Genomic DNA, 12,758 nt, shown 5'->3' on the forward strand with positions numbered 1-12,758 from the left:
ATGTCCTCTATGGCTTCCCTTGCCAGAAGACTAGCCTCTGCCACATGTATGTGACTACTTCTATGATTCATGAGACTTCCCTTGATTTTGCCCATAATAGCCACCACCACGGACTCTACCACCATGACCTCTACATGTGTTAGAGTAGAGCACCTATTTTGAACTATTCTTGCTTTATGGCAAAGATGTAGCAAGACCTATTTTTTTTCTTCTAATATCAATATAGATATTAGATCTGAAAATTTAGGAATGGTGTCTCTTGTGTTTATGGAGGTTTAAAACTACTTGTATTCCTTGTCCAAGCCATCCAAACATACAACCACTATATCATCATCATCAATTTGCACTTTATTAGATCTAAGAGCTTCAACAATACTCTTAATCTTCAATGTATAGTCATTAATAGATAGATTACCATGCTTGACATTGTTTAACTCAGACTTCAACTGGAACTTTCTAGCTTTGGTATTAGTAGCAAAGAGTTGACTAGGTTATTTAATGCTTTTGTAGGACTATTTGCATCTTGTATATGCCCAATCATATTTTCTTAAACACTAATGAAAAGTCGGTACATAACTTTCAAGCACTTGGTTCCATTTTTTAAATTGCATTGGCATGCTCAAATATGGAATTTTCCTTAGTGATGACTACATAAGTACATATTGGAGATCTATAACACTCCCTTGAACACTTCAAGCTCAAGAAGACAACTCGCCAATTGGAGACTCCAGAGTGGTGTTTCCTTGTAGAATCTTGTGCTTACAATCCGGGGAAGCAAGTCATAAACATATGTATGTATCATGTGGGTTTAACATACGTGATTTTTAAAATACCATTTTTACACATTTTTTACATACATAAAGGTTCCATATAAAGGGTTACTTACATATTGAATAGAAAAGGGTTATGCTTTATTAAAGGAAAATTCACAAAAAAGGATATTTATATAGGCCTTGAATGCACATGATATAGAGGATATACATATAGTGAATTACTTGGGGCTTACAACTAATAGCTCCTCGCTTGACTGATACCAAGAAAAGATAGGGGGAGAGAGAGGGAGCTTGAGCTCACACAAAGATAATGCACACAAGGAAGCTACAACCCTAGTCTTACTTCTTCTTCTTCCTCAACATTTGGAGTCTAGATAAAGTATTCCATTAACTCATGTTCATTGGTGGGAAGCTTCAATAGCATCTACTTGAAGTAACATCTTCCATACTCAATACTTCAATGTCATCTATACTACTAGCTCATTATTGCATTGCCTTCTCATAGTTGTTGCCTTTTATCCATCTACATGAGCAACCACCAAACGTCATCCATATTGTGACACTATACTCTAGTGATCTTCAAGAATGTCATCCACATTAGTGCCACATACTTGAGAATCATCTTGTCCATAAGCATCGACGTGATCTTCTCCAATTAGATGGTGGTTCCATTAGTGCATAGAATCAAGTGATTGATCTACAACCAGCTCACAAAGTCAATGTAATCATCAAGTAGAAAAAGTCATTGTGTAATCTATGTACTTAGAATCACAACATTGAAAAAATGGCAACCCAATCATTCAATGCAATGTTGATAGCTTCAATCAAGCATTGAAGGTGGCAACTCTCAATCATCTCTAGCTTGTCTCAACATTCCAAGTAGTACAATCAAGTTACAGATATATTCACTTTTATAAACTTTTAAGCTTATAAAAGATCTTCTATTAAGAAGAACAACATTTTGTCCAAGAATTTCATCATCAATTGAGCTCTCAAGAAGAACAAGATGGTCTCAAAGCTTTTGTTTTTGCAAGAGCATGGAACGAAGATAAGATCATGTCTGTATGATATTGTAACGTGCCCGCTCCTCAAATCGTGGGACACGTCTTAGCAGTCCATCGAGAGATATATCTAGAAGACGCCGCCCGGCACTCCCAAGGAATGACACAGGGTTTGCCAATTAGGGTCTCTCGAGTCTGCCCCGCAACAAAACTTATCCGACCGTTCCCACTAGGATCAACCTGAGGTCTGAGTTCCTAGCCAACATTGTCTAGGGTCATAGACCGACTTCCTTAACATTTCTCGTTAACATTTCCTTTGAGGAAAACTCTCGGCTAACCAAGACCACCCTTCCGTAGGATAGACCCATTGGTCACATCCACCATGCTTCCCTCGGGGGTTGTTTTCATTATCTAATTATCTACCACATTATGTTTGACACATAAAAGCACCTTCCTTCATTAACTCGTTAGTCACATGTTCCTTTACGTGATTTATGGCACAGACACGAAGACAAGATAAAACAAGATCAAACACTTCCTTAACTTATCTTCAAGTTAATGTTTGTCTCCCACCCATACATGAGAATTAAGTGTTCCTTTCTGCCTCCGCAAAAAAATCCTTCCGTCTCTTGGCAACAAAACCCGAAGGTTTATCCTACCAAGATTCCACCTTGTAACTAGTATCAAGGCCTCGAGACCCCATCTGAGTCATGTAGAACACTTGTGTAGGGTTCGGAGGCATTGGGATTTACGACCAGAGCCCCCACTGGCACCCAAGCGTCCTCCTATGCCAAGTAATTTCCACGGAGAGACCTCTCACGGCAAGTTCGGTCCACATTCCCAACGTGGACATAACCCCCTTGGTTAGGGTTTGGCGGTTCACGAGGGGTAGCTAGCACCATCCTTCCTTAATTATCCCCTTAGGAAATCAATCATAGCTGAAGCAAATCAGCTTAAAAAAATTTACTAGGGAAAACATCCCTTTTGTTTCCATGGCAATCTATCATCTCAGACCCGGCCATGCAATCATCAATCACACCCCACTTGGGTTAACATCCAAAACCACATTAACAAATAGTTGAATGCACAACCTCTTGCTTCAAGGAATCGCAATCCCATTGCATGCACAATCAGAATTTAACTTGGATGTATCAAAACACTTTTACAACCTTTTCAAACAACCAAGCATAACTTGGGTCAACAATCCATCTTTAACAAGATCAACCTTCCTTAGAAACCATTTCAACAATTCTGAGCAACATGCTTAGCATAAATCAATTACCCTAAAGTTTGCTCTCCCCCTTGGGTTAGGGCTTCGCAAGGTCAATTTAACAAATTCCTCCTAGATCCTTTAAATGATCTAAGTGATTTCACCTTGACCTTTATTAATCATGGCCACCTATTTAGGGTAGAAAATCAACCCAATTCCTAGAGTAGCTATCTAATATCACAAGTCACCAAGTGCTAACCCATATTGCTAATACATCACCAAGAGTACATTAACGAGATTCCAACCTGATTAGCCATAGGTTATCCAATCTTCATCTATCGGCTAGAGTTCGGACAAGGATCTCTAAACGGAATTTTCTTTTAGAACTACTGTTCTAACAATGTTTATCATGCAATCCCATTGTGTGTGCAAGTTAACATATATTGACATGTGCATGATGTACTCTATCATCCTTGCACATGAAAACCTTAATATTTCATGTACTAGGCTAGTCAATATTTCATGTGACTCACGCACTTGAGTTTTCATAATCATGCACTTTAGGTATAGAGGAGAAACCATGAACAATAAGCAACGATAATAGCGGGAGGGTTAGAGGGCACCATTTTCGAGGGGGTTTGGTCAATGACGTCCTCTGATGTCCCTTCAAGTTCTCTTCTTTCTCACCTTCTTCTTCTTCTTCTTCATCTTCTTCTTCTCTCTTCTCCTTCTCTCTCTTCTTCTTTTTCCCTTCTTCTCCTCCCCTCTCCTTCTCTCCTTCTCTCCTTCTCTCCTCCTCTTCCTCTTCTTCTTCTCCTCCCTCTTCTCTTCTTCTCTCTCTCTCTCTTCTTCTCTTCTCCTCCTTCTTTCTCTATCTTCTTCCTCTTCTTCTTCTCCTCCTTGTCTTCTTCTCTTCTCCTCCTTCTTTCTCTATCTTCTTCCTCTTCTTCTTCTCCTCCTTGTCTTCTTCTCTCTCTCTCTTCTTCTCTTCTCCTCCTTTCTCTCTCTCCCTCTTCTCCTTCTTCTTCTACCCTTCTCTCTCCCTCTTCTTCCCCTTATTTCTCTACCTTATTCTCTTCTTCTCTCTCTCGTCCTCTTCTTCTTCTTCTCCTCCTTCTTCTCTCTCTCACAGTCTCTCTCTTCTTCTCTCCCTTCCTCTTATTCTTCTTCTTCTTCTACTCCTTCTCTCTTCTCTCTCTCCTTCTCTTCTTCTCCCTCTCCTTCTCTTCTTCTCTCCCTCTCCTCTTCCTCTTCTCTCTCTCCTTCTTCAGACTGTCCACAGGGGGCGCAGATGTCAATCGAATGAGGGGGGGGGGGGGAACACTCTGACGGAGCCCTCAGGGGGCGCTGCTACAGTCCGAGAGCCAGGGAGGGGGCGCTACACCCGGGCGGAGGGGGGGTTGCTGGTGCTGACGGATGATGGAGGAGGCCACCTGTGCTGGTCCCCCTATGCCTCAGTCCACACGGCTTTATAGAGGGGGGGGGAGAGGTGGCTTATGGGGGGGAAGTCGGTGCCTCCTGCCACCTAGGGGGTTGCATGCCCCCCAACTCTCACTACCCACTCTCTCTCTCTCTCTCTCTCTCTCTCTCTCTCTCTCTCTCTCTCTCTCTCTCTCTCTCTCTCTCTCTCTCTCTCTCTCTCTCTCTCTCTCTCTCTCTCTCTCTCTCTCTCTCCCCGCCATTCACACAGCATGGGGAGAGAGAGGGAGGGAAAAAAATTTTGCCTTTAACTTTAAAAAAACCTTTTGGGGGGGGGGTTCTTATGGGGGAGGGCACGGGGGTCACGAGGGGGGGGGACATTATAGATATGTGCAAGGGAGGGCTACCCATTAAAAGAATATCAATGTACAAGATGTTTCTACATCAGTAAGACCTCAAATATTTGTGTCCAACTTCAAAGTTCTTCATCAACAACCACTCTCATCACAATCAAAATGAATAGGATATTTTGCTTAAGTTATTGAGTTCTCTTTCTATCGAGAGTCACACCATGTGTCTAGCATTAAGCATAACCAATTATGCTTGGCCTCTCACCTTGAGAATCAATAACTTTGAAGCTAAATTTTGGAAGATCTACATTGACATGAATATTTTGACCTAAAACCTAAAAGATAGGCTTACGATTTTTGGCATCTCCTTCACTATGTGTTTCTATTTGTTTTTTTGTCTAAACTAGTAATCTTAGATGTTGAAGAGAATCTAAAAACCTCCATACATTCCAAATGTCTATGTTTGGAATGGAGTGCCAACATATCATATAAATCTTGTTTTGAGCCAGGAATGGTGTTAGAAATAGGCTCTTCAACCATGCTCATGTGAATGTCCTTTGGAAAAGGGAGATGTATTGGACTCCTTTACACCTGTGAGAGAATGTTAGATGAATCCACTTTTAGGTCATCAATGATGTTAGTAAAGTAACTTGTATTAGGCTATATAAGAGGCTTCTTCCCTTTGTATCATGGCACATTGTGAATCTAGTGAACATAATTCTCTTTTGCAACTAGCTTGTGTGTCCATCTATCTCTCTTTTCTCTCTACACACTTATTTTCTCTTTGATTGATACATCATGAGCACCTTGAGCTATCATCTTCCATAGCTAGGATTTGAGCTCATATGAGTAGTGGATATTGTGTTTTTGTAATATGGTATTAGAGAACAAAGCTCTTGGATGTGTGTAGCACTTTGTCTAGCTCAAATCATTTCAATCTTATGCATGATTAGGACTAATCCTTTTGTCATTAGTCTAGTTGTTTCTCATCTAAACTTCTCCACTAACTCTCATGATCACTTTGCTATATTTTCTCCTCTTTACTTTCATCCTCACCTTCTCACATTCTAATCTATTCTCTCCTCTCCAACTACCTACCATTTAGAGAGAGAGAGAGAGAGAGAGAGAGAGAGAGAGAGAGAGAGAGAGAGAGAGATCCTCTACTCTATTAAGGGTTCATTGGACCTGAAAGGTTAGCCATTAACTCAAGTCCACTAGTGGAAAGCTTTGGCAACATCTACTCATAGCAACTTGTGCCATACTCAATACTTCAATGTCATCTTCACTACTTGCTCATTATTGCATTGCCTTCTCATAGTTATGCCTTTCAATCAATCTACACCAACAACCACTAAATGTCATCCATAGTGACAACCTACTCTAGTGAGCTTCATGACTATCACGACTATCATCTACATAAGTGCCACACTCACCTAAGAATCATCTCGGCCATAAGCACCAATGTGATCTACTCCAACTTGATGGTGGCTCAATCAATGCATAAAAACTAGTGATGTATCTGTAATAACCATCTCAAAAAGTCAATGCAACCATTAGGCAAAAAATCTGCTATGTAATACATGTACTCAAAATCCCAACATCGAAACAATTGTGGCCTAGTCATTCAACACCACGTCGATAGCTTCAATTAAGCATGGTGGTGCAATCAATTGATCCATTTACTTTTATAAGATTTTAAATTGATGAAAACTCTTCTATTAAGAAGAGTAGCATGTTGAATAGAACCTAAAAACTCCATATATTTTAGATGTTTGTGTTTGCATTCTATGTTTGGAAGTGAGTGCCAACCTATTCAATTATCTTTTGTAAATCTAGTTTCAAGCTAGGGATGATGTTAGAGAGAGGCTCTTCAACTAGGCTCATGTGAATGTCCTTTTGTTCAGTGGAAAAGGGAGGTGTATTGGACTCCTTTACACCTATGAGAGCATGTTAGGTGAACCCACTTTGAGGTCATCAATTATGTCAGCAAAGCAACTTGTATTAGCCTATATAAGAGGCTTCTTCTCTTTATATCATCACACACTATGAATCTAATGAAGATCATTCTCTTTTTCATCTAGCTTGTGTCCATCTATCACTCTCTTTTCTCTCTACATACTTATTTTCTCTCTGATCCACACATCATGAGCACCTTCAGGTATTATCCTCCATAGCTAGGATTTGGGCTCACGAGTAGTGGACATTGTGTTTTCTAAACATAGTTGTCAATGGCTTTGCTAATCCCATGGATCCAATAGCCACATATCATCTTTTGTTGATCCCATGGATCCAACAATCACAAATCTTCTTATTAATTCACATGCAAAATCATAAAGTTAACATATCAAAGTAGGAAATATAATCTTTTCAAATCAATAAACAAGATCAACTAAAGCAACATTTTTTATTCAAATAAAAATAAGTAAATATAGAATAAACAACTAAAACTTGATTATCATGATGTGATATGATATGGTCTACATCCTTTATGCCATCTTCTACATTCTTCACTAGGGTGTCTTCCTCCAACTCTCAAGAAGTGCCTTTTGAAAAAATCTCATTTCCATCATGATTTTTTTAAAGGAGCTATCATTAAAGTAAATTTCTTTGCAAAGCATTTAATAAAGAGATCTTTGAGCACTATGAACAAGACTTTCTTGGTAGCATTAAGCCTAGTGGACCAGGTTCACCCCTTTTACTTAAGTAGAGTCTGAACAATTACACTTGCTTAGCATCACCTATAAGTTAGTTTGCTTTGTAGACTTGCTCAAACTATTCAAAAACCTATAAGGGTCATTTGGGGCTTGATAATTTAACCAATTTCTTAGCCACTAAATGGAAATTTTACTTGATCCTTATTGCTAATGTGTTCTCCATTTTGGTTGAGGGTGTTTGTCACTTGTCCTTGCAATTCTATGAGTTTTTGTTCCATGATCTCAAGGGTTGTACTTGAGATGTTGAAGTCCACTACATGTGCTACAAAGTGTCAATGGTGGCTTGGAAGTCATCTAAGGCTTCTCCCAATTTTTTTTTTGTTTCCATCATACTTGGTATAGTCTATGTGGTTTCTAGATTGATTAGTTGAATAACTTGATTGATAAGATAGGAGTGTTTTCAATATCAAATAGGATTGGGGTCTCTGCTCGTTGTGGGAGTTAGAAGCTCATGCCCAATTCATAAGCAAATGTACTTATGTTGTGAGCTTAAGTCCTAGGTTTTTCTTTGTTGGTTTAGATTATGAGGTTTTCTAATATTATTATTGTTGTCTCGTCACTTTAATCCATTCCTTAAGGTTTTTGCTTTATGGTTTTTAGTTTCTAGCAAGTAATCACATTATTTATCTTCAAATATGTTTGATTGCACTATGCAAAAACATAATTTCTCCTTCCCAATTAATGTGTGTGTTTGATGAAAAAATCCCTTCAAAAAATTAACTATACAAATATAAGGAAAGGATGATAGTTGAGAAAAGCATAAGATTAAATTGGAAGTGTAAAAGCTAAGGTTATATTAATAAGTAGACAAATTAACAAAAGTGGTTAAAAATTTTTCTCTAGTAAACAAAGTCATCTTCAATTATTTTTGAAAAACGAGTCTTGGGTAGCTACAATTAGCACCACATAGTACTGGAAGGCTAGTAACTATACTTTCATCCATGTAAAAGAAGAAGGTTAGTACATAGAATTCTTATATGTTTTATAGGAGTTCTCATTCCCTAGCTACTTATCATCATGTTGACAATAACAAGTGGATACTAATCCTAGCTAACCCTAGACCCAAAAGGAAATTATAATTTGATTATGGGCCAATCAATGTTTGTTTTTGGGAAGTTCTATGCTCACTTTATTCAATTATGGAAAAGACCTAGGGTGCTATTCCTAGGGTCTTCCAAAGTTGATTTGAATTAGTACAAGTCTAGGATACTTTCCTAGAACAAATCAATTTAATTTGCATCATTACTTGTGCATAAGCCATAGAGATCAAGAGATACTTCAAAACTTAACACGCAATATTCAAGGTTTGTATTAAAAGAGTAAGATGTACAAAAATTCTACTTTCAAACTAATGCTAGGGTCAAGGGTTTCTGACAGAAGATCATTAAATCTAGTGAAGGCTACTATTAGAAGTAGGGTAGATAACTCCAAGTGAATGTATTTTCCAAAAAAAGAGTTACAACGTCTCTATAGGCATGCATAGAAAAAATATATTTAAAGAGAATGATACATTTTAATGAGATCTCCAATCAAAGACCTCATCCTACTATAGTGGTCAAGGCAATCTTGCAATAAGAAAGGGACACAAAATTAAGGTTAGTTGGATCAAACATTGCAAGCAAGCAAAATGTCCTCCTTGCTCTAATAGTTTATTCACAAGATGATGTATGTCACTAGCCACACTCTCTCTTTAGCTTAGTCACCAAACAATTGGAAAATGAGAACTAAAAGAAATAACACACAATAAATATTACTTTGAAAAGCTACATAAACAAACCAACATTTAAAAACTCAAATAATAATTATTATATAATGACAAACTTTATATCAAAGATGGGATAACCACAACTTCCAAGGTGTGATGTTGAGCCTGACTCAATGTGTGCATGCATTACCTCCTTTTGTTGCTTCCACTTATCTAGATTTTGTCTAATTTTATTCTTCATTATTTCCACTTATCTTTCTCGAGCTAACTAGGGCAAGATAGGCCATTGCTATAGGCATCTTTGCCTCTAAGCTTTAGCATTGAATGGTTGACTATGCAAACCCTTGCAAGATATCAATGATTCCTCTTCTTGGCAAGTCACTCAAAGCTTCCATAGGTTGCACACAACTCCTTCCCAAAAGGTATTAACTCAAGAGCTCTTGGAGAAGGGTCAATTTCTTCCACACTCGTATTCTTCCTTTGAATCACATGAAGCACTAGTTCTTGTAGTTCCATCCCATTCTATATCCATTATTTCAATGCCTTCCAGAGGTTAGGGATGCTATGCATTAATAGTCCAAGTGGTATTGTTACACTAGTTGAAGCCACTATGGCAAAAGGCCACACTTGGTGCCCCTACACTAAAAACAAGTAATTTGGCTTGTTGCTACTTTGCTCAAGGATGGTAAGGCTTTGGCTTTGTTCCAACTTCAAGTAGATTAGAGGCCAACTTTCTAGTCTCAAGTTCTTGTCTTTGGCAAGAAAATGACAAGTTGTTGATAGTCATATGATGCTCATGTCAAATGTAGAGTTTGGCACCTACTCTACCTCTTATGCCTCTTGCACCCATCTCTTGACTTTGTTAATTATTTCCAATTGTCGCTTTGCATTGGGATACTCTTTTGCCTTCAAGGTCACAAGATTTTTAGTTTTAGGAGTTGGTATAGCACTCTCAACACTGGATACAACTTTGTTAGTTAGTTTAGTGGTAACTCCTTGGCTTTGCAAAAAAAATTCTTAGTTTCTCTCTTTCTTCTCTTTTCATTTTCTTCTTCCCTATAATTGATTGGTGAGCAATGGATGGCCTAGGAATACCAACACTAGTTTTCTTACTTTGTGCACTTTTGATGGCTTTGACAAGTATTGGTATGGTCTCATCATCATGGATTATCATGACTTCCAAGATTGTAAGAGACATTTACAAGACAATTTCCTTACTTGTATTGGCTTTTCTCCTAGAACAATCAAGGTACATGTGCATTATCCCACATTCATGGCATCCTAGATCTGGTTGACCATCCTTGGGGGATTCAATTTTCTATAGACATCTCAAGAGGACACATGTCCTACTTATTTGTAGTTCTAGCATTCAATGGGGTTCTTGTATTGAGTTGGATTTCTTCCTCTTCATAACCCTAACATCATGACAAGTAGTGGTTGATAGTCCCTAATAATTGTGTTACCCTCCTCATCATAAGTCACATATGGGCCCAAAAATTCCTCTTCCTCGATCAAATCCTCAATGTAGTGGGGAGGAGCATCACTTGGAGGATGAGAGACTATGGAGGATGGGGACTAATGTATGCTTGAGGGATTATTTCATATATTTTTGCAGCTAGTTTATATTCCATGGGAGTAGTGGCTAAATGTCGAGGCCTAGGATAGTATTACATCCTATTCTATTGTGGGTATAGATTGTTGTTGAAGGGGATTGTATAAAGTAAGTGTCTAGGAGTGTGGCAATAGGTTGTATCATGTTTAACACATCCACAATTTTTAAAAACTGAAGGAGGCCTGGAACACTCCAGACAAAAGATGGTCATCTTCACAATGCATGCATTGAATTTTTTGCTAATATGGCCATGGATATTTCAAGACATCAACAAGCCTAGCTAGTTTAACTTGGTACTACTTGATTACCATGAGGAAATCCTCAACTAAATTAAGCTTCGTGCTACCTCTTGACAATGCAACATCATTTCCAAACCTATAATTTTTGTCCCAATTTCTTTCTCAATGCAAGTCATTAACATGCATGGCCTCATCCAAGATGGCATTAAGATCTAGAATATCTATTATTGAATTACTAGCCATGGTCTCATAAATGCACTCATCCTGAATTCCCTTGATGAATGCTTTTAAGACAATCTTGGGGTTTGGCTCTCAGTGATAGAAATTCATTTATACGAGCTTCACACTTTGGATATGTATTCATGCATACTCTCCTCCTCTTGTTGTTGCAAATTCATGAGCAGTACGATAAGGTTGTCCACATATGCAAGCTTGAAAAATTGCATGATAAACAAGTCTTTGAGGTTGGAGAAGCATGCTTTTTCATTTGTATTTAGCACCTAAACCACATCCTTCCTTTATCACTGAAGCAAATTCCAAAGTCCTGAACCTTCTTGTCATTGGCAATGAGGTTTTGGGCTTTGCACACATACTCAAATTACTTTATGAGAGATTTTCAATTGAATCCTAGTGTAGCACCAAGTCTTACTAACAATGAGTTGGCCATGTGTGTTCCAAGATGGAGGGCATAAAAATTATCTAACAACCTCCATCTAGATTGCTAGATGATCCAATGACATTTGCATTTTGCAATAGGTATCTTATATCATCCATCTCTCGCTACATGCTCTCTTTCCCACATTGAGTGGCTAAGATCAGAGATCCAACAATTAGACCAATGTGTCTTTGCTTTATCTAACCAAGGTACTATATTGGTCTTCTAAACCTATGTTTACCGTAGCTTTACCGCAGCACAAAGGATTGGAAAATGGAGCAGAGGAGTGGGAAAATGGAAGAAGGAGATAACCGAAAGGGCATAGGACAAAGGAAGGAAAAGGCATCTCGGATGGAGGTCAGACCCTAAAAAATTTGAATGACGACCTCTCCAAAAGGCCTCAATGTCACCTCGAGAAAAGAAAAGAGTAAAACCGCACCATTAATTGTGAAAGCACTCCCAAATCCTTGTAAAAGAGTGTTAGCCTCACTCCTGTGCAAATTGTATGCATTTGTTGGGAATGGGATAAGTTATAATGGTGGGAAATAGGAAAAGAGGGCCTAGGCTAATGGCCGGCTATGTAAAGAGTGGGGATGACCGCCCAAAAAGTAGGGCATGTATATTAAGTTCAAAAGTGAATGAGAAGCTCATTCTTGTGTGTGGCCAAAGCTTCTTCTTCTTCTTCTTCTCTTGTTTCTTGCCTTCTTGCTTGTGCTTGAGTGAGGGAGTGAGGGAGTGAGAGTGAGGGATCGTGGAGAAGAAGCTCCTCATCTTCTCTCTTCATCTTCTCTTCTTCTCTTCTCTTCTCTTCTCTCGCACGGCTATGGAGGATGGAGCTTGACAGAGAGGGCTTGAGGTTGCTTGAGCTTACCACAAGGATCATGGAACTACTGGAGTGCAAGAGAGGAGGGAACTAGATCGAGCATCAAGGTAAGCTCACTTCACGCGTGAGGTAGGCATTGCACATCAGCTATGTGAGAGGTAGCCATGGCCGCTCGGCTTGAAACGCTTGATCAATAAGCGGTCCGTAGGTCTCGGGGTAGAGCTTTGTAGCTCCCCTCCATTTTGGTTTTGTTGCCA

The sequence above is a fragment of the Lygodium microphyllum genome, chromosome 3 (assembly GCF_053477565.2).
Source record: "Lygodium microphyllum isolate KBCC chromosome 3, Lygodium_microphyllum_v1.1.10, whole genome shotgun sequence".
Classification (NCBI taxonomy): Eukaryota; Viridiplantae; Streptophyta; class Polypodiopsida; order Schizaeales; family Lygodiaceae; genus Lygodium; species Lygodium microphyllum.